Source organism: Rattus norvegicus, chromosome 3 (genome assembly GCF_021556685.1).
Source record: "Rattus norvegicus strain SHRSP/BbbUtx chromosome 3, alternate assembly SHRSP_T2T, whole genome shotgun sequence".
NCBI lineage: Eukaryota > Metazoa > Chordata > Mammalia > Rodentia > Muridae > Rattus > Rattus norvegicus.
Window position 1 is genome coordinate 65,655,317 of NC_141536.1, and position 19,881 is coordinate 65,675,197.

The 19,881-nt window shown below is 37.9% G+C and overlaps 1 long non-coding RNA gene across 4 annotated transcripts in view; it reads left to right on the forward strand.

Annotated features, from left to right (window-relative positions):
* Window positions 1–19,881, forward strand: part of LOC120101446 (uncharacterized) — a 97,400-nt gene that overhangs the window by 37,262 nt on the left and 40,257 nt on the right. For 3 of the 4 annotated variants that reach the window (XR_015684455.1, XR_015684456.1, XR_015684459.1), the window contains one exon: window positions 16,678–17,059. The exons of the other annotated variant lie outside the window; for it this stretch is intronic. This is a non-coding gene — a long non-coding RNA (uncharacterized LOC120101446). Of the gene's footprint in view, window positions 1–16,677; window positions 17,060–19,881 lie in introns of those variants that run through there. 4 annotated transcript variants of the gene reach the window in all.

A 19,881-nucleotide genomic window follows, 5' to 3' on the forward strand; every position in this document is an offset into this window, starting at 1 on the left:
CAGTCCTAGGTCAAAAACTTGTGGAATCTGACAAAGTGGTTTATTTAGTTTATATATTTAAACACAATAATAATTTGGAAAATGTTTTCCATGAGACAATTACCAGAACAAAGCTTGAGGAATTTAGGCTATATCTAAATTCCTTTATAAAGCATTTTTCTTTAACAAAGATCTTGTGACCTTTTACACAAGAATGGGTTCTATTGACAGAGAACAGTGCTCAAGACAAAGGTTTAAGAAGGCAGAACTTACTGTGGTTAGGACAAAAGGTAACCAACAGATTGGGAAAAGATCTTTACCAATCCTACAACAGATAGAGGCCTTATATCCAAAATATACAAAGAACTCAAGAAGTTAGACTGCAGGGAGACAAATAACCCTATTAAAAAATGGGGTTCAGAGCTAAACAAAGAATTCACAGCTGAGGAATGCCAAATACCTGAGAAACACCTAATGAAATGTTCAACATATTTAGTCATAAGGGAAATGCAAGTCAAAACAACCCTGAGATTTCACCTCACACCAGTGAGAATGGCTAAGATCAAAAACTCAGGTGACAGCAGATGCTGGCGAGGATGCGGAGAAAGAGGAACACTCCTCCATTGTTGGTGGGATTGCAGACTGGTACAACCATTCTGGAAATCAGTCTGGAGGTTCCTCAGAAAATTGGACATTGAACTGCATGAGGATCCACATATACCTCTCTTGGGCATATACCCAAAAGATGCCCCAACATATAAAAAAGACACGTGCTCCACTATGTTCATCGCAGCCTTATTTATAATAGCCAGAAGCTGGAAAGAACCCAGATGCCCTTCAACAGAGGAATGGATACAGAAAATGTGGTACATCTACACAATGGAATATTACTCAGCTATCAAAAACAATGACTTTATGAAATTCGTAGGCAAATGGTTGGAACTGGAAAATATCATCCTGAGTGAGCTAACCCAATCACAGAAAAACACACATGGTATGCACTCATTAATAAGTGGCTATTAGCCCAAATGCTTGAATTACCCTAGATCCCTAGAACAAACGAAACTCAAGACGGATGATCAAAATGTGAATGCTTCACTCCTTCTTTAAAAGGGGAACAAGAATACCCTTGGCAGGGAATAGAGAGGCAAAGATTAAAACAGAGACAGAAGGAACACCCATTCAGAGCCTGCCCCACATGTGGCCCATACATATACAGCCATCTAATTAGACAAGATGGATGAAGCAAAGAAGGGCAGGCTGACAGGAACCGGATGTAGATCTCTCCTGAGAGACACAGCCAGAATACAGCAAATACAGAGGCGAATGCCAGCAGCAAACCACTGAACTGAGAATAGGACCCCATTGAAGTAATCAGAGAAATAACTGGAAGAGCTTGAAGGGGCTCGAGATCCGTTATGAACAACAATGCCAAGCAACCAGAGCTTCCAGGGACTAAGCCACTACCTAAAGACTATACATGGACTGACCCTGGACTCTGACCTCATAGGTAGCAATGAATATCCTAGTAAGAGCACCAGTGGAAGGGGAAACCCTGGGTCCTGCTAAGACTGAACCCCCAGTGAACGTGATTGTTGGGGGGAGGGTGGTAATGGGGGGAGGATGGGGAGGGGAACACCCATAAAGAAGGGGAGGGGGAGTGATTAGGGGGATGTTTGCCCGGAAACCGGGAAAGGGAATAACACTCGAAATGTAAATAAGAAATACTCAAGTTAATAAAAAAAAAAAAAAAAGAAGGCAGAACTTTAAGTTATCATAAAAATGGGTTGTTGACTCAAGGAAAATGTTCCAAATCCTGGGAGATTAGATGAAGGCTAAATTTACAGAGCAGCAAAGATTAGCAGATATTAACTCATCCATTTATATCCCTCGGGACAGAAAACAGGTATGCTTATCCCTTTGGTTGAAGAGAAGAACATGTAGGCCTGACAACTCTGGTTTCTTTAGTGCTATCTGAAGCTCTGCTGGCAGTATCTCCCCATTTCTAATTTTTTAAAGAAAATGATAGTGGCTGTACAGTGGTCATGGTTGAATACATTGTCTCTATATCTAGACTAATTAATATAGGGAAGCAAAGAGAAGGATGAGCAGAGGCCAAGAGGAAAGCAGAAAGCCATTTAGCTATCTAAAGGCCACTTGAGAGATTTTGCCTAACTCTGTGAAGATCATTAATTTGGCTATCAATAATATAGGAAAACTCTGATGGATTAAAGCAACATATACCAGGAAATTGTTGGCAACCAAGATTATGTTTGAGACTAGGCAACAAGTCTAAGTAGCTCTATTTTGTAAAACTGTAGTCTTCACTTCACCAATATCATGATTGATTTCTGGTAATATCTCTCCTGTAATATTAGTAGATTTACAAGTCATACAGAACATTTTGAGGCCTCTCTATATTCCAGAAACTATTCCTTGAATAAGCCACAAAGATTCACTGTGGCTACAATCATTACAGTATCAAATAAATGCAAAGAAGTCTCACAGTTTAGCTCTCTTAATTATGTGAATTGATTGCAAAGATTTATTGAACAAAATTGATGTAATATGTCTTGTCTCACATTAACTATTACAAGCCAAAAGAAAAGTAGTAAAGTATCATTGAAAAACAAGAAGAATAGAAAAAAATGTCCATTACAAAGGCAGTTGTTTACCAGAGGGAGGAGTATGGTTAGAGGTAGAATTATAATAAAGAGGGATATAAGTACATTTAAAACATAAAAAATGTGATAGAAAGTCATCATTGACAGGAATATTAGGGGTAGCTCTATAAATACGTGTATAGGTAGATTCTATTTTGTTCTCTATCATTTGAGCATAGTACTTATGAGTGACTTCTATGCCTTAAAAGTTTCTTTTAAAATGCTAGGGTACATAGGTCTCCTCTAATACCAAAATATTATTCTTATTGACTGCCATATCATAAATGAAGCCAGAAGTTAGTTTCTAAACCATTACCAACAGATACCATTATTCTAGGAACCATTAAATCAACTTTAGTAAGAAATATCTCAGGTATTCCCCATTTCATCTTCATACAACTATAACTTTCCACTATAAAAACTTTCAAAATAGTAGTTAATTACATTAAAATCCATATTATTGCAATTGATCTAACTGATCAGTTAGATTAGTCTAAACAAAATATCCCCCACTCATGTTACTAAATGTTTGGAAACTATCTTATTCCAGACAACTTATTCTAAAGAATATCCTTAACATACCAAAACAATATCAACCAGTCTCCTATCAGAAATACATCTTTTATCACTCCCTCCCCTTTGACAAAAGGTATTTCAACTCTACACTGATGAGCTGAGAGTTAATATTCAATACAATCTATAAACACGACAGCATCATTCTGAGAATCCATAGTTTATTGTCCTTGCTCTTTCCACAAAGTCTCAGGTTGATGAGTTAAATTCTTGGTGTTTCTCCAAGTTATCAGCTTATTCTCCCTCTTGAGACATCTCCTCGTGATGGATTGTCATCTATATTTAATACATCATGTCTGTATTCTGGTCAGAGGATTAAAAATGTGTCAATCCAACCAGATCACATAGACCTAGAAGGTCTTTAGATGTGATCCCTTGCCAGAGCAGCCATGTTGCTGGATTAAAATTCCTCTACATCTTCCCCATTTCTCTTTAAGCTAAAAAAATTCATACACAGTTTAACTATTACAACAGACAATTATCAATCCCATAAACTTAGTGGTCCCAAATGTCTCCAAATTTAACAGTCCAAGTGTCCTTACGAAGATCTGTTGATGAAATTATCGTTATCCCATATTGAAGTCCTGATAATCTGTCTGTCAGCAAATGCCCATTTTAATCATCAAATTTTTTCAATCTGCCAGCCTGTTGAATGATCTGCTTCTCTTCAGCTAGTTTGTTGAGCTGTCCCCATGCAGGTGGTGGGAATCAGCTGCTTTCTGCATCTCTCTCTTCCCTACATAATGCCATCCATGTAGAAGCTTCTCTTACTTGGATGGGATTTTTATCAATTTTGATGGAACCCGTTGTCTTTCATCACCTGTAGAAATATAGACAAAGCCTCTTTCCTAACATAATCCATTCCCTGACTTTCATTCTGATGTTAAAACATCTTTAATGTATATAGATCAAACTAGTTCAGTGTTTTTTTTTCCTACAACCAAATATCTTTCAGTTAATCTTATTCCCCTTTCCTGTTAAGCAAAGTACACTTAGATCTTCATGAATCCACACATAAACTAGACACTTAGGCACTCTCATTTCATGCATGGCTCAATGTCAGCAAGCTGGGCTTCTCGCTCATTTAAAAACAGAAACAAGCCATATTACATAAAATGTCAATATACAGTATCAGTTAAAATAGTTCTCTTTTCTGAGATTAAAGAAGTATTTATCTGAGCTCCCCATTACTGTAGTAGATTTCCTTCTCATAGGTTAATTGTGACATTTCCCAAATAATTCTTTAATCTTTCCTTGACCTTCTGGTCCCACACATTTAATTTGTCTTATATTTCATTTTACTAGAGATAATGTTCCAATCCCAATAAATTGTGTAGGAACCTTCTGAAGGGACCAATATGGATTCCAAGATTCTTGCGAGATTTTACTTACGTCAGCTTTTGTGTCCATCAAAACTTCAACTTCAATACCATTTAATTTTGAGTTTGATTGTGGTCTCTGGTCATTGATAACAGTTTGCCAAAAGACATGTCTCCCAGTTCTTCCAAATCTTCCTAATTTTCAACTGCAGCTGCTTTGTCTTTGACATATGGAAGCAGTAACAACTGAATAATTGTCTCCCTCCTTAAATTACAACATTTTTCTTTACATAAGTCATAATTTCCGTCTCTCCCTTGAAGTCTTCATCTATAATTCCTTGATGCACAATGAATCTTTGAAATGTTAGACTACCTCTTCCTAAAACCATTGCTACTGTCTTTTGGGGTAGAGGTCCATAAGCTCCAGTGAGTATTTTGTAGCATTGAATTTTTAGTGATAATGTGAGATTTTTATTTATGCTTAAGTCTAGGGTACTGCTTCCTTCTGAAGCATGTATTACATGTCCAATACTTAGTTTGGTTTCTCCAGTTGCTCAGTGGATTGTTTACAGGACATGTTGTTTGTTGCCAGGGTACACTAGAACCCCTTAGGGAGTTTCCCATCAATAAGGGATTGAGTCATATATCTCTTGTTGACCTATATTCATTAGTCCAATGTCTTTCCTTTCTATGCCTCCTACCAAACCCTGAAGGCTGAGGGTCTTCTAGAAAAGTCTCTAGGAATCTTTCATCTACCTCTTCTTCCACAGTCAACACAACAGACATTTTGATATCTATTATTATTGGCCATTTTTGTCTGATTAAACAGTCATTAGGGTCAATCTCAGCAGTGGTTCTAATCCATTTATCCATGGGTGCTGATAGAGCTCTTAAAAGTCTAAGAACATTTCTATACTCTGCATTTTTGAAAACTAAAGTTTCAATTAATACCCGTTTTGCCTCTGGATCTTATATTGCCCTGTTATAGCAGACATTAATCTATAAAAGAAGTCAATAAAAGTCTCTCTGGGGCTTTGCATAATCTTTGTGAATGACATTGTCCCTTTCCTTGATACTTTACCTTATGCCAGACTCTTAACTCTACTCAAGTACATTGTATAATAATAGAGTCATCAAATTGCATCCTTTTTTGTATGTCAGCATATTGACCTTCACCTAACAACAGTCTTTCACGATAGTAACACCTTTAGACCTATCACAATTTTCCAGAACTGCAGCTTATTATTACTACCAAGTCAGCCATTGTAATTGGGAACCAGCTTGCAGTCCAGGTGCTGCTAAATTGTTCAAGTCCTGGGGGCTAATCCTGTTTTGAGTAGCCCATGTATTTATCATCTATCTCACATAAGATGAGTGCATTCCATAAGCTACTATTCATTCTTTAAAATGTTTAAATATTATATTTCAACAAGCTAGTTGCTCATTTTGTGATTTTTCACCATGTTCTGGCATTTGGCCCTGTGTAACCTGGGAAAGCTAGTGAGGGTGGTCGACTTTCCTCTATTTCATTAAGAGATAGTGCCATCCAGTGGAAGGGGAAGCCCTTGGTCCTGCCAAGACTGAACCCCCAGTGAAAGTGATTATTGGGGGGAGGGAGGTAATTGGGGGAGGATGGGGAGGGGAACACCCATCTAGAAGGGGAGGGGTTAGGGGGATGTTGGCCCAGAAACCGTGAAGGGGACTAACTATTGAAATGTAAATAAGAAATACTCAATTTAATAAAGATTGGGGGGGGGGAGATAGTGCCATAGCTTCAACTGGCTATCTTGATCCTTAATTTCATTAGGTATCATAGTACTTCCTGTCTTCTTACTTTTGCCTTTTGTCTCTCAAGCCTTTGTACTAACATAGATAATTTTTGGTTTTGTACTGATATTTTTTCCAAACTCTTTTGAGAGGAAATACATAAAGATTGCACATTAGAGTAGGGAGGGGTTTACTTCAGTAGTCACAATTGCAATGAGCACTGTGATGGCTTTTTCAAGTAATGTTTCTGTCCCCTCAACTCCTACCCTTGGTGTTAAAGGATCTGAAATGGAGTTGCTCATTTTTTAATGCAGGAAAAACCTGTCTATATAATTAAAATTGTCTTTTGGTGTGGCTTAAAGTGAGGCTCCTGCTTCATTCTGTGCTTTGGGCTCAAGGGTTCTGCCACTTCAGAGTCTTCTGAGTCTGACTTGAAGAACTGATGATCTTCTGGAGATAATCTTAGGTGAATTTCTCCCTTTTGGCTTTCAGTCAGATGTAACATGTCCTCTGCTTTTTGCAACATTGGTGGGCTTTCTTCTTCTCTTATCATGTTAGGTGCCATATATAAAGTAACTTGTGTTCACATGATGTAACTGCCATCTTGGAGGCTTACAGCTGGATATGCTTACCCTTTCTTGTTCTTCATGAGCTATGGCTGGTTCATTCAGCTCAGCAGTTCTTGCCCAAACTTCTCCTCAAACTGACTAATTCAAACTTAGCTTCTCTAGGTTTCTCACTGAATTGCTCTGCTTGGCCTCAAACTAACTCTGGTAATTTGTTCTACTCTTATGGCTCCTTCTTAGTCTCTGGCTTCAACTGTCCCTGCTGAACTATACTGAACTGCAACAATTCACAAACTACCTTAAATCTTCACTTAAGTAAGTGTTCACTGCATTTCCAACTGACTCATTCTGTCAAATCTTTCTCATATTTATCACTTTGTCTGCCCTCAATTAGATGTCATGTTTAAACATGTCTGCTTCCTTTTCAAAACTAATTTTATTTTTAAAATGTGTAGTAAGGGTGTATCTGTATTCCAGCCAGAGGACTTGAAGGCGAGTCATTCCAGCAAGCCCACACAGAACTATAAGTTCATTGGATGTGGTCTCTTGCCTGAACAGCCAGGCTGCTGGATTAAAATTTCCTTACATTTTCTCTCTTCTCTCCTCTTTTGACACATGGCTCAAAGTTGTGTCCACTCTGAACTCTCCCAAATGTCTCTGCCTCTAGTTATGCTCTCCTTTTTTATCTACAATAAACCTTATTTTCTACCATAACTAAGACAGTCATGACTTTCCTTTTTCTCTTTTTTGCTCGCTTTCTTTCTTTCTCTCCTTTCTTTCTTTCTTTCTTTCTTTCTTTCTTTCTTTCTTCCTTCCTTCCTTCTTTCCTTTCTTTCTTTCTTTCTTTCTTTCTTTCTTTCTTTCTTTCTTTCTTTCTTTCTTCCTCCCTTCCCCCCTCTGTCTCTCTCTTTCTTTTATTCAGTGGTGTTCCAGAATAGTTTGATCCAGAGGATAGTAAAAAAATTAAAAATTATTTGCTAATGAAAGACCCCCAGAGCAGGGAGACCCTCACTCAAGTCTCGGGATGACACGACCCCCCAAGAACTCATGTAAGCCCGTCCTTGCTGTAATTTACATGAGGTTTATTGATAGGAACCAGTGCACTGGGGTTGAGACTCGTATCCCAGGCAGGGGCAGAGGAGTTCAACCCTGAGTAGCTGGGAGAAGAGGTATTTAAAGGAAGAAACCACAACCCAAGGGGGTAGGTAGGGCGTCATTGGAAAATGTCGAGAATACCAGTGAAAAATCAGAAGGAGAAGCTTCCTGTTTCTCAAGATTGTTCTTTAAGATTTTAATCTAACTTTATGGTCAGTTAGTTCCTGGGAGAAAGTTGCTGAACCAGCTGGTGTAATTATCAGTTCTATGGTCAGTCAAGTTCCTGGAACAGAGTCACGAAACTGACTGACCTACATTTTTGGCTCTACTTTGTTTGCTATGGGATCTGAATTTTCCTGGTCCTTCACTAGCATAAGCAGGGATATCATTAATATTTAGTTGTAGTGGGAGTCCTAGGAAGAACATACTAGGAAGTCAAGTTTCAGATATGACACTTTAAGACTCAATGTGAGTCTTAACTACTAGAAGACCTCCCAAGTGAGACATGAAAATAGAGTTCAATGCAAACATAAGAAGTTTATTTTCTGGTGAGTAGGGTGGACCTTCAATCAGCCCCTCATGGCATGTGACTAGAAGGCAAACCCAAATGGCTTTAACAAGCAGTTTTTATACTTTTTAGGAGTACAGGTTATATCAGCAAGGTTACAGTTCAAACTTATTATCTGAGCATATTGACCTTTGAATCTATTGGTTAGAAAGCATGTCAGAATTTGACACACATTCAAACTCTATCTGGGACCAGAGGGTCAAGTGCCTATCAGTCAGTACATTCTGTGTTTTTTAAAAAAATGTTCCTACTTCTCCTGAGAACTGTGGATAGAGAATGAACCTAGGCCTACCTTTGCCCCAAGGTGGGTGGGTGTAAGGCTGGTGAAAGACCCTAGAGTACTTCAACACAATGGTTATTTTTCTGGAGTTATGGCCCCATGTCAGGTCATGCCATGACGGTGGTTGTGCTTTATAGTCACCTAGTCAGAGAGCAGCACTATGCATGCCTTTTGTGCATTTTAGCACAAATCTTAACATACCTGACAGCAGAATGATCCCAGATGTAGACAGCCATAGGTTCAGATGTCAAGCTGATGTTAATTCATTTTTAATCATGTGCTGGAATCTCTAAGATAATGCTTTCATAGAACAATGACTTTAATAGTAAATAGGCTTCCATGAGTGCCAAGCCTGGCATGGCCCTGGTGGCAATAACTGACATCATTCCTGCCCCTGGGACAGGGCCCTGGTGTGAGCCTCCGTGAGTGTTGATGTCTGCTGTAGGCTTATAGCTTGTTTGTGTTATGACATACATATTTCACATTCCTCCAAGGAATGTCCTTCCTGTTTACCTTAATGACTCTGTGAGAATTAGCAATGCCATGAGTCCAGGAGGCAAAGGTGTGGCTAATGTCTCAGCAAAACGGTAAACACTGGAACTGACAGGATGACTCTTAAGGCTATGAAAAAGAGCTCTAAATAAATAAGTTCAAAATATATATAATTTTTCAACTTTGCAAAATATAAGAATGAAACATAAATTATGAGGAGCTTCATGAATCTAAAGGAACAAAGGCAGTAGCTACACTGAGCCAGCTTGTCAGAAACATACAGACAGGCAGATGCAAATGTAGGCAGATTCCTTAGCTCAAGGTCAACCTGCCACACAGCAGGGGTAGGCCCAAGTGTGGTAGAAATGGTAATTCCAGGGCAGATTCGCACCCAACTAGCTTATCTTATTGTTTGTGCTTAACAAAGGCAGACAGATCTCTGAATTCTTTGCAATGCTAAGAAAAAAAAAATGTATGTTTGCTGTCTCTTAAAAATCAAAACTGGGGTCTTGGGATGCTTCTATGATAATCAAAAGGAATTCTGGAGTTCCTAATTGGATTGATATGTAAAATAAAAAACTGAACCAGTGTTCTGTAGGAGATGAGCTATTCAGAGAATGTTTTAGACTAAAAAGAGAGAACTGCTTGAAGAACTGACACAGACCCACACACACAAACAAACAGGACATGAACAGAGAGATCTCTTAGAATACCAAGCAGAACATGGACAGAAAGAGATCTCTTAGAATAGCAAGCAAACAGACTATAGACAGAGAAGTCTCCAAAGAGAAAGCAGAACATAGAGAGAAGCAGACAGAAAAAGCTTTATCAAACAAAACATAGGCTGTCAGCTTGGATCCAAGATTAGTTAGAGTCATTCTGAAAGAGACAGAATTGGGGGTTAATCTAAGACCAAGATTAATCTAAATCCAAGAGGAGTAGAGCCAGTTCAATTCCTGGAACAACTGCAAGCCAACTAGCAGACAAAGCCACCTATGACTCCCAATCAACCCCCTTGGAAAGTCCAGAACAGTCCACTGACCACGAATCAGCTTGAGGGTCACTTGTCTAGTCACCATTGTTTGATTCTGCCCTCATTGTTTGAAATCTGCCCTTATCAAAAGTATATAATTCCCTGTTAGATTCTGCTCAGGGTCGTCTCCCTCCCGAAGAAGGGTGACCCCAGTGTGTTGGAACAATAAAACTCCTCTCGCTTTTCCATTGATCACCACCTCTGTGAGTCTCATTCAAGGGGTTCCAGAAGAGATTCAATTTGGAACTCACAATTCTCACAATTCATAGCTCCCAGATACTCTTTCTCTTAGAACCCCTCTCTATGCCAAGGTTGGTACTTGGCAAATGAGTCTTCTTTGCCTAACGCCCTTGCCTGAGTCTGATCCTTTATCAGGCCAGTGTCGAACATAAAGTAAGTAAGTAAGCAAGCCAAGGCTTGTGAATCTGATTTGAGATGTTTAAAATTTAGAGTATTAAATTTAGAGTATTTTGAGCTCAAAAACACGTTCCTACAGGGTAACAAGCTATTAGAAAACCTTGAGAAATAATCATAGGAAATTCTGAAGGAAAAGACAATTGGTTTCTCTCATGCAAGCATGAAAGCTTATATCTACCTGATACAATAAATGAAATGAAAATGTTAATAATTTCAAAGCATAACCATTTAATGGTGAAGTACTTGTAGGAAGTCTTTATTTATTTATTTATCTATTTATTTATGTTACTACATTTTTTAATGCAATCCGATGTAACTGATTTTCAGGCTCTATTAAAAATAATCTAAATCCTATTGATTGAATTTTGGGTTTAACCCCTTTGATTTCTGAGGGAATTTGAGAAACATGCAATTATGTTTGCATTCCTTAGTCATTGTATTATCTAGAAAAAATATTTTTGAAAACTTTTTAATTCCAATTTACTTCTTTTATTTTAGTATCCATACGAAGCTTGTATACATTGTGATTTTTTAAATTGCATACTGAATAAAAATATAAATTAAAACTATTTTTTAGTAATAAAAGGTAAGGTGTATTTTCTCACTTTGTTAATGCTGCTTTAACAAAGTTAAACTGAAAGGCTATAGTTATCCATCCACATCATCTGATAACTCAGAAAGATAAATTCCATAAGGAAGTATAGTGCAAAAGGCCTCTGTATCAATCATTAAATATTTTAAATGCCATATTCAGAATATGTCTGAGGATATTGAGTACAATGTATTAAACATGGCTTATTTTAAACAAACTTTGCTTTTAGTTCCTTGTTTTAGCCTTAACATTCAAACAGAGGAAAACACACACATATAAAGTATGTACTTATAAATGAATTACATTTGTATGTAATATGACTGCAAGCATAGTTTGAGCATATTAAATAATCTGATCATTTATAAGGTGGTTAGCTATTAGCTTGAATGGGTCATTTATCTTAATGACATAATAATCCAGTAGCTTTATAAGATAAAAATTTTACAGTTTTATTCCTCCTAAGTTTAAAGTTAAAAATTTGAATTGAAGCTCCCTTTGCATTAAAATAAGTGTTTAAACCATAAATACAGTTGCAATGACAAATGGACTAGACATACGATTTTAAGTTACTTTTTCTAGCCTGAATAGACCTTAGGAATTTATGGACCTTATTTATTAAAAATGCCTTATGTATCATGCTTTTTATTTAAAAATTTCTAGAAGCCTAGATATAAATGATATATATATATATCATATATATATATGTGGTATATATATATGGTGTATATATATATGGTGTATATATATATATATGGTATATATATATATATACTATATATATGTTAGATTTGTTAATCTGAATATACATTTGTAAAATAGAAACTTAATATTATATAAAAATCTCTCCTATGGTCCTTATCTGGCATCAGTGGGAGGAGAAGCCCTTGGTCCTGTGAAGGCCTGATGCCCCAGTATAGGGAAATGCCAGGGCAGGGAGGCAGGAGGGACTGGGTGGGTGGATGAGCACCCTCATGGAGGCAGGGGGTGTGGGGATGGTATAGGGGTTTCTGGAGGGGAAACCAGGAAAGGAGATAATATTTGAAATGTATATGAAGAAAATATCCAACAAAAGAAAACAGCTGTACAAAAAAAAAAAAAATCTGTCCTAATCCAAAATATTCTGCAATGGCCTCCCTGGTATTAAAAGGTGATATAACAATTATCAGAGGGTTGAGTAGGACTGAGAAATTTTATAGACTCTGGTTTAGTTGACTTATAGCACAAGGTTATCTTAATGAAGATGGTGGTAAGGTTACATGGCATACACCCTTTAACCTCAGTAAAGAAGGTTGCCAGCTCCATAGTTGCTTTCCATCTGATGAGGTCATCTGGAGGCAAGTCACATGGTTGCTTTTTCTAAATTAGACTCAAATTTAAGCTTTATATATGATATACTTTAGTAGACCTATATAATGTTTTAAAACATGAGTTGAATCACATATATAATATGCTGTAACAAATTAAACTACTTACATATAGATTTTAACTATCATCCTTTTGTTACAGGTTTTAAGATAAATTTTTCTTACAGATTTTTTTTAACCATGAACTTATATATCCTGAGATAAAGGGTTTACAACAGAGAAAGTTTAGATAATTTTATCTGTTACTTTATAATATTTATACTGTCTGCTAAAAATGTGATAGCTGATAAATATGTAACAAAGCTGATAGATTACAGCAAGTTTAGATTTTGAGTTGTACCATGGGAATAATCTTTTTTAGTGGAGAATGTGGGATTTGTATGTAAAATATTTTCTCTTTGCTATTTAGAAGAGTCATCTGAATCTCTATAGGGTTTTTAGATACAATTTCAGTCAATACCTACTGGGTATGTTTAAATTTTTTAAGAGGATCTTTTGGATAAAGATCAGTAGGTTCCAAGTAGCATGTTAATGCAACTTATCTATTATTATTATTATTATTATTATTATTATTATTATTATTATTATTATTATTATTATTATAGAATATTACAAATGGCATGGAACATTATTTGATTTAGTGACAGGATAATTTTTGTAGCAATTTTGTTTTGGTTTGGTTTTGTCTTTTTCCAGTGAGTGTCAGTGCCCGCGCTGCTACTGTACTGAGACCCGGGTGTAGGCCTGCAAGGTTTAAGAAAAAAACATACGCTCGGGTCATTCAAGTTGCGAGAATGCCATATCTTTTACTGAGATTCACAGAATATATACCTCAAGTTCACAGAGTGGAGAAATCCAGAAAGCACAGTGGAAATACAGGCTTAGACCCTCAGGTAAAAAGAAAGGGGAACAAAAAACAGGAACTGATTTAACAGTGTTACCTCTCAGGTGTAACACCCAAGGCAAACAGAAAGGTCAGGGCTTTCCATTGTTAGGAACAAAAGGCTTCCACATGCATCAGCAAGGCTCAGCAGGGGTCAAACACTACGGGGGGGGGGGGGGTCCCAGGAGGGTCCACCATTGAGGGTCCACCATTGAGCAGCTTCAGGTTTTTTTTTTGGTGGTTTTGTTTTTATTAGAATTTAACAGAGTTTTAGAAAGCAAATCAGAAAATAAAGCTTTTAGGAGTGACAAACAGATAAGAGACATGTGCCAACATTTTACATTTTACTCTTTTAGCTTATTTATCCTAAAAGTTTAGCATTTGAGTAAATATTAATTACACAAACATATGGTTAAGGAGAATATCATCCACACACTTGAAAGACCCCCGGAGCTGGGAGACCCTCACTCAAGTCTCGGGATGATGCAACCCCCCAAGAACTCACGTGAGACCATCCTTGCTGTAATAAACATGAAGTTTATTAATTGGAACCAGTGCACTGGGGTCGAGACTCGTATCCCACGCAGGGGCAGTGGAGTTCGACCCCCAGTAACTAAGACAAGGGGAATTTAAAGGAAGAAACCTCAACCCCAGCGGGTAGGGAGGGCATCATTGGAAAATGTCGAGAATACCAGTGAAAAATCACAAGGAGGAGCTTCCTGTTTCTCAAGATTGTTCTCTAAGGGCCTTATCTTAAGTCCTTTTATCTAATTCCTGGGAGAGCAGGCTCAAGAAATGTGACCTTTTACCTACAGGTAGAGGGCAGGGCCTGGAATTTGAGGTATTTAGGGCTTTTTTAAACTTCTGACTTCTTAGCTGCATTTTTTATTCTTTTACACTGAACAATTAATTTCTCATGAATTAAGAAAAGACTGTTATCTTAAATGTTTTATGTCCTCTTTGCAATTGTTCACTAGATGTTTGGGCCTATTTTAATTTTTTTCTTAAGAAGGTAACCATTGATTAATCTATGCCTAGTTATTAACACTGAGAGAGAAAAATAAATCAAAACACACTAGTAAAAATTCACCAAGATAGCAAGCAGAAGCAGCAGCAATGCCATAGCTGCCACCACCACCACCACCACCACCACCACCAAACCTTACCTAGGCACAGCTGAACTAGCTCATGCTGCAGCCAGCCATAGAACCCAACCTTTCATTCATAAGCATCTCTGAGCTTTATCAGACTCTAGTAGGACCAGAGGGCTTTGAGTTCCAGTTAGATCCTGCTGGAAGGATGAACCTGGAAACCTTAAGGGGCCTGGCTGGGTGACCACAGGGAAGCTCAGAGATTGTGGAGTCCATTCAGCCTGCTCACTGAGATGTGTCTAGCAGAAACATTTTCTTACTTTCTCCAATTTTTAAAAACATAATCGACAGGTTTTTGGTTTTTTTTAATCTCACTTTTCATGAGCTCTTTTTACATTAGTTCCTATGAGTACAAAGTTGAAGAGCTCTGGATATTTTTCCCCCACTTGATCTTAAAAATATCTCAGTAATTATATATAAAATATGCTTTCTTTCAAGGACCGATAAGAACCTATAGTAATTTCCACTTCCTCACTTCAGGTTGAGAACCCCTTGCAATGCAAGGCCCAAGTTCCTGCTCCTAATGTCTATTTAATGAAACAAACAAACTGCTGTCAGAGGGCTGAGTCCCTCACATTTGGATGCTATGTGTGAGAGTTAGTGCAAACATTATTGTCTGCAGAGAGATGACCTGGGTGAGTTAGAAATGAAATTCCATCAACTCTACTTAACTGATGCTGAGTCTAACCAAGTAGTTTATTTTTCTTACAAATGTAAACACAGTGAAACTTCGGGAAAGGTTTCCACAAGACAATCACCACAGCAAAGCTTTAGGCATAGCTACACTGAATCTCCGTTGCAAAGTACATTTTTCCCCAAAGCACCTGTAACCTTTTACACAAGAATGGGTTCTATTGACAGAGAAACAATGTTTACGATAAGTGTCTAGGGAGGAAGGATTTGTAATAAGCAGAAAGATGGGTTTTATTGACTGAGAGACAAGACTCAGAATTTGGGGAGAAATCCATGAAAGGTGGCTTTACAGAATTTTTCACATTTTTAACAATTCTGATTTTCCTAGCATTGTCTTGCAAGCTGTACCCTCTGCACCAACCTATGCTCTTCTATGCTTTTAGCTTCTGTCTTGCTTTTATTTCACTTTTCTTCACACCAAAGATTCATGTGTTTGGTGTACCAAATCATCAAAAGTTATGATCATCATTATTTTCATTACTACTACTAATAATTCACCATAATGTATTCCGCAAATGAATTGTTCTTAATATAAATATGAACAGTGGCATAAACTTTATACTATTTCCCAATAATCACACAGAAAAAAACAGGATTTAGTTAAAAGTGCACATCAATAGCAATTAGATTATCCACCCATAAGCTTCTATGCTAATCTGGCTGCCTTTCAGCTCCATCTCTTGATACTTGCATACTATTATTGATCTGGTTCTTTGGACTTCAGATATATTTCCATGATCTCTCTCCAGACCCCTTCCTCATGGTTCCAAATCTTTCATCCTACCAGCTGATCTAAATCTTTCTCTCTCCATCTTTTTCTTTTCTCCCTCTCTCCCTCTCTCCCTCTCTCCCTCTCTCCCTCTCTCCCTCTCTCCCTCTCTCCCTCTCTCCCTCTCTCCCTCTCTCCCTCTCTCCCTCTCTCCCTCTCTCCCTCTCTCCCTCTTACTATATGAAAAGGTGGATGTGTCTCAGCTTTGTAGAAACCCATTAAGGGAATCTGCTTTCTCCTGGTCTGAAAAAATGGCATCTTAGTTTTATCTCTTGTTCTGGGTAGAGACATGACAATATGATAGGCTCCATTACTGAGAACTTTACACACTATTGTCTGGAAGGCTATACCTTAAGAAGTAAGATTCACCTAAAGACACTTTGTTTTAGCCAGGGTTTCTATAGCTGGGATATACACTATGACTTACAGAAATTTGGGGAGAAAAGGATTTATTTCATCTTTATACCTAGCAGGTAACAATAGTCATTGCTGAAAGAAGTCAGAACAGGAACTGGAGCCTGACAGGAACTTGGAGGCAGCAGCTGATGCAGAAGCCACAGAAGAGTGCTCCTTACTGACTTCATCTTTGCACGGCTTGCTTTTTAAAATAGGACTAATGACCACCAGCCTAGAGATGACACTGACCAAAATGAGGTTGGCCCTCTCATATTAATCATCAATCAAGAATGTATGTCACACTTATGCCCACAGGACAATTATGTATGTGCATTTTCTCAGATGAAGTGCTTACTTCACAAATGACTCAAACCTGTGTCAAGTTGACATAGAAAACAACCTGCATACATGTTACCCTGTTTAAAACTCTAATAAACTGGCCCTCAAAATTTTTCTATTAAAAAAATCATTTTACTGAGATTGAAAACATGAAAAGGAATTCTGATTTCCCTAGCAACTCACTGATGAGATCTAGTTTTTATTTTTCTATCTAAAAAAGAAAACTCTGTTCCCATACCATGGCCCTTACCTTTCTCATGGAAATTGATTCTCTTTTGTGTATTTCACTTCTTGGTATTTAAGAATGTGCAAACAAATTCCTGCGTTTCCTGAAATAGTGATGTTGAAGGAATGAATTAACCAGTAGAAGTGCCCCAGAACAGGGTTTAATTACCTGTCCCAAGTAAGATTTAAGATATTCTCAAATGACAAGGGAGTTTTTCTTTCTTATTTTTTATTTTTATTTTTTATTTTTTTTTCCAACATGGAAAGGTTTAATAAGAGGACAAGACAAGGGAGAGAGATGAGAGAGAGAAGAAGAATAGAAGAGGAGAGGAGTAGAGGCCGGCCATGAGCATGTGGAGGGAAGGGGAGAGGGGAATGGGGAAAGAAGGGGAAAAGGGGAAGAGGGGAAGAGCAAGAGCAAGAGGAAAGGAGTTTTTTAAAATTGTGATTATACAATGGCATTATTCCTGGCAGTCGGTGGCCCTGTTTATGCTAATCCATGGAGAGGGAGAAGTTCATTTATTGAGAAATAATCTCTGAAATTATCTGACAAGTCTGTGCCTCAGCTGTTTTCTATCTGTAACTGGTCTTGTGTGATTCTCAAACGTAAGGCTAGATTTTAACTGAGCATTGTCCTGATTGGCGCCCTGGCCCTCTGAGATATCAGGATATAACAGCAGAGGCAGTTGAACATATAGTGGTGATTTCTATCTCATGTGCAAAGGGATTTCTTCTCTCTAGAGACCCCCTTCTTTATACCTTTCACAGACTAGCAGATAACATCTTTTACCATTGGGGTATAGGAAAAATGCTTTACAGAAGGGCTAGATTGAGATTTATCCCTCATCACACAGCTTTTAGGGAATCAATATGTAGCATTTATCTTCCCCACTGAATTCAGAACCAAATCAAAGTCTTACAGGCAGCAATAAATATGTCAGCTTCCTGGGTGAAAAGCAACGTCTGGCTTGAGGGAATTCTCATGGCCTCCTAGACTATTTAGAGTCTGTGACTGGCCACCTAATATGAAAGTGGACATCCAGTGTCTCTATATTACATTAATCCTGTATATAGACAGTAAGCCTCTGAGTACTAAAAACTTATAATCATGTCTGAAAACCACTCTGATTGTCAGAGGAAGTGATTAACCTGTCAAATCTTTACCAGACTTATGGTTCGAAAGAAATCTAAATACTACATTTTCTTTGTCTTATAATATCCTGCTTTTGAAAATTTTAGCCATTGGACTTCCAACGACCAAGTTTAACTGTTAAGGTTACGTTTGAAATGATGTCATGACAACTTTTCTCATTTTAAGCTCCTAACATTTGATTCTTTAAGATGTATTACAATATGGTCACTCGTTCACTATATTTAACCATCACTTTTGGGCTACGTGACAATTTCATAATTTGAAATGTTGGGTAGGTAGTCATAGGCTTCCAAAATGTCTTCCAAGAGTGTGTTAGGACGGATCCTGAAGTGTTTTTCTTACATATATTGGGTGCTCTTCTGGGATAAATAAAAAAAAAAAAATAAGTTCTCAACTAAAGCTTTATAATTCAACTGTAAAGATGCTGTAGATATTTTACAAGTTCAATCCAATGCAATCCCCTAAACCATCTAACTGCCTTTAAGGAAAATCAGTCTTTCTGTCGGGCTTCGGCCGTTAAGCCGCAGTATGCTGAGCCGGCAGTATTGAACATCCTGTATCCTGCTCAGTAGCAAGCGTTAAGCCTTGCCTCTACCCGTGCAATTCCATTTTAAACGCTTGTCTCTCTCTGTGTCAGTGGTAACTTGGCAGCTGGCTAAAACAAACACTTAAGTCTTTAGATCTGGGAATTTAATTAAAGACTCTAAAATGAAATTAAAGCCCGGGTTCCGTGGCTAGTAAACATAGATTTAAAGATAAATAGCTATAAACATGTAAAATATTGGCAAGTTTCTTTTGCTTCTTACAACCTAAAATCAAAGTGTGCTTTTATATTGTAAATACCAGATTGAAGTATATATGAGGTTTAGTCCTCTCAGCCTGAGCTTTTCGGTGATCCACCCCTTTCGGCAACAAGGCACAAGTGCAGATTGCAGAGCTCGGGGGACCTATTCACAGCTCTCTTTTCCACCTGGATACAGACTTACAAGCTACAGCTCAGTTGGCTGCTGCTGGCTGGCTCAGCTTTGACCTTTCACATGCTTCCAGCGTCTTAGAAACCACTTTCAGGAGCACAGGGAGAAAATGCACTGTTGAGCACTTTAAGGAGCCAGGTGGCTCTGTGACCTCAAGGCTTCAGGGACCTGCTTTTTTAAAAAAGGTGTCACAGGCTTTGTGGGACCTTTTGGAGACATTCAAGAAAAATGTGTTGGTAAAGGTTCTGTGGTGTCAGCATTTGGGGCTAAGAGCCTCTTTCAGTGAATGTGAAGTGTGAAAGGTGATAGTCTTAGACTCAGGAGGTCATTTCCTTAAGGAAACAGGGATGAAGGAGGACACTGAAATAACAGAGTGACAAAGTTGCTCTAAAACTCAGGCTCAGGCCAGCATTATTGTAACTTTATGGGTTCATAACTGCCTCAGACTTATGGGTAATTTTCTCCTCAGGTACACTCACCATACCTTCTAGCATCATGAAAGCTAGCCTGCAGGGATGAAGCCTCCATGTTTCTACTGTCTCGGTTTTACAATGTTCTATGACTCAAGTTTGTGATGTCTTTACCAACAG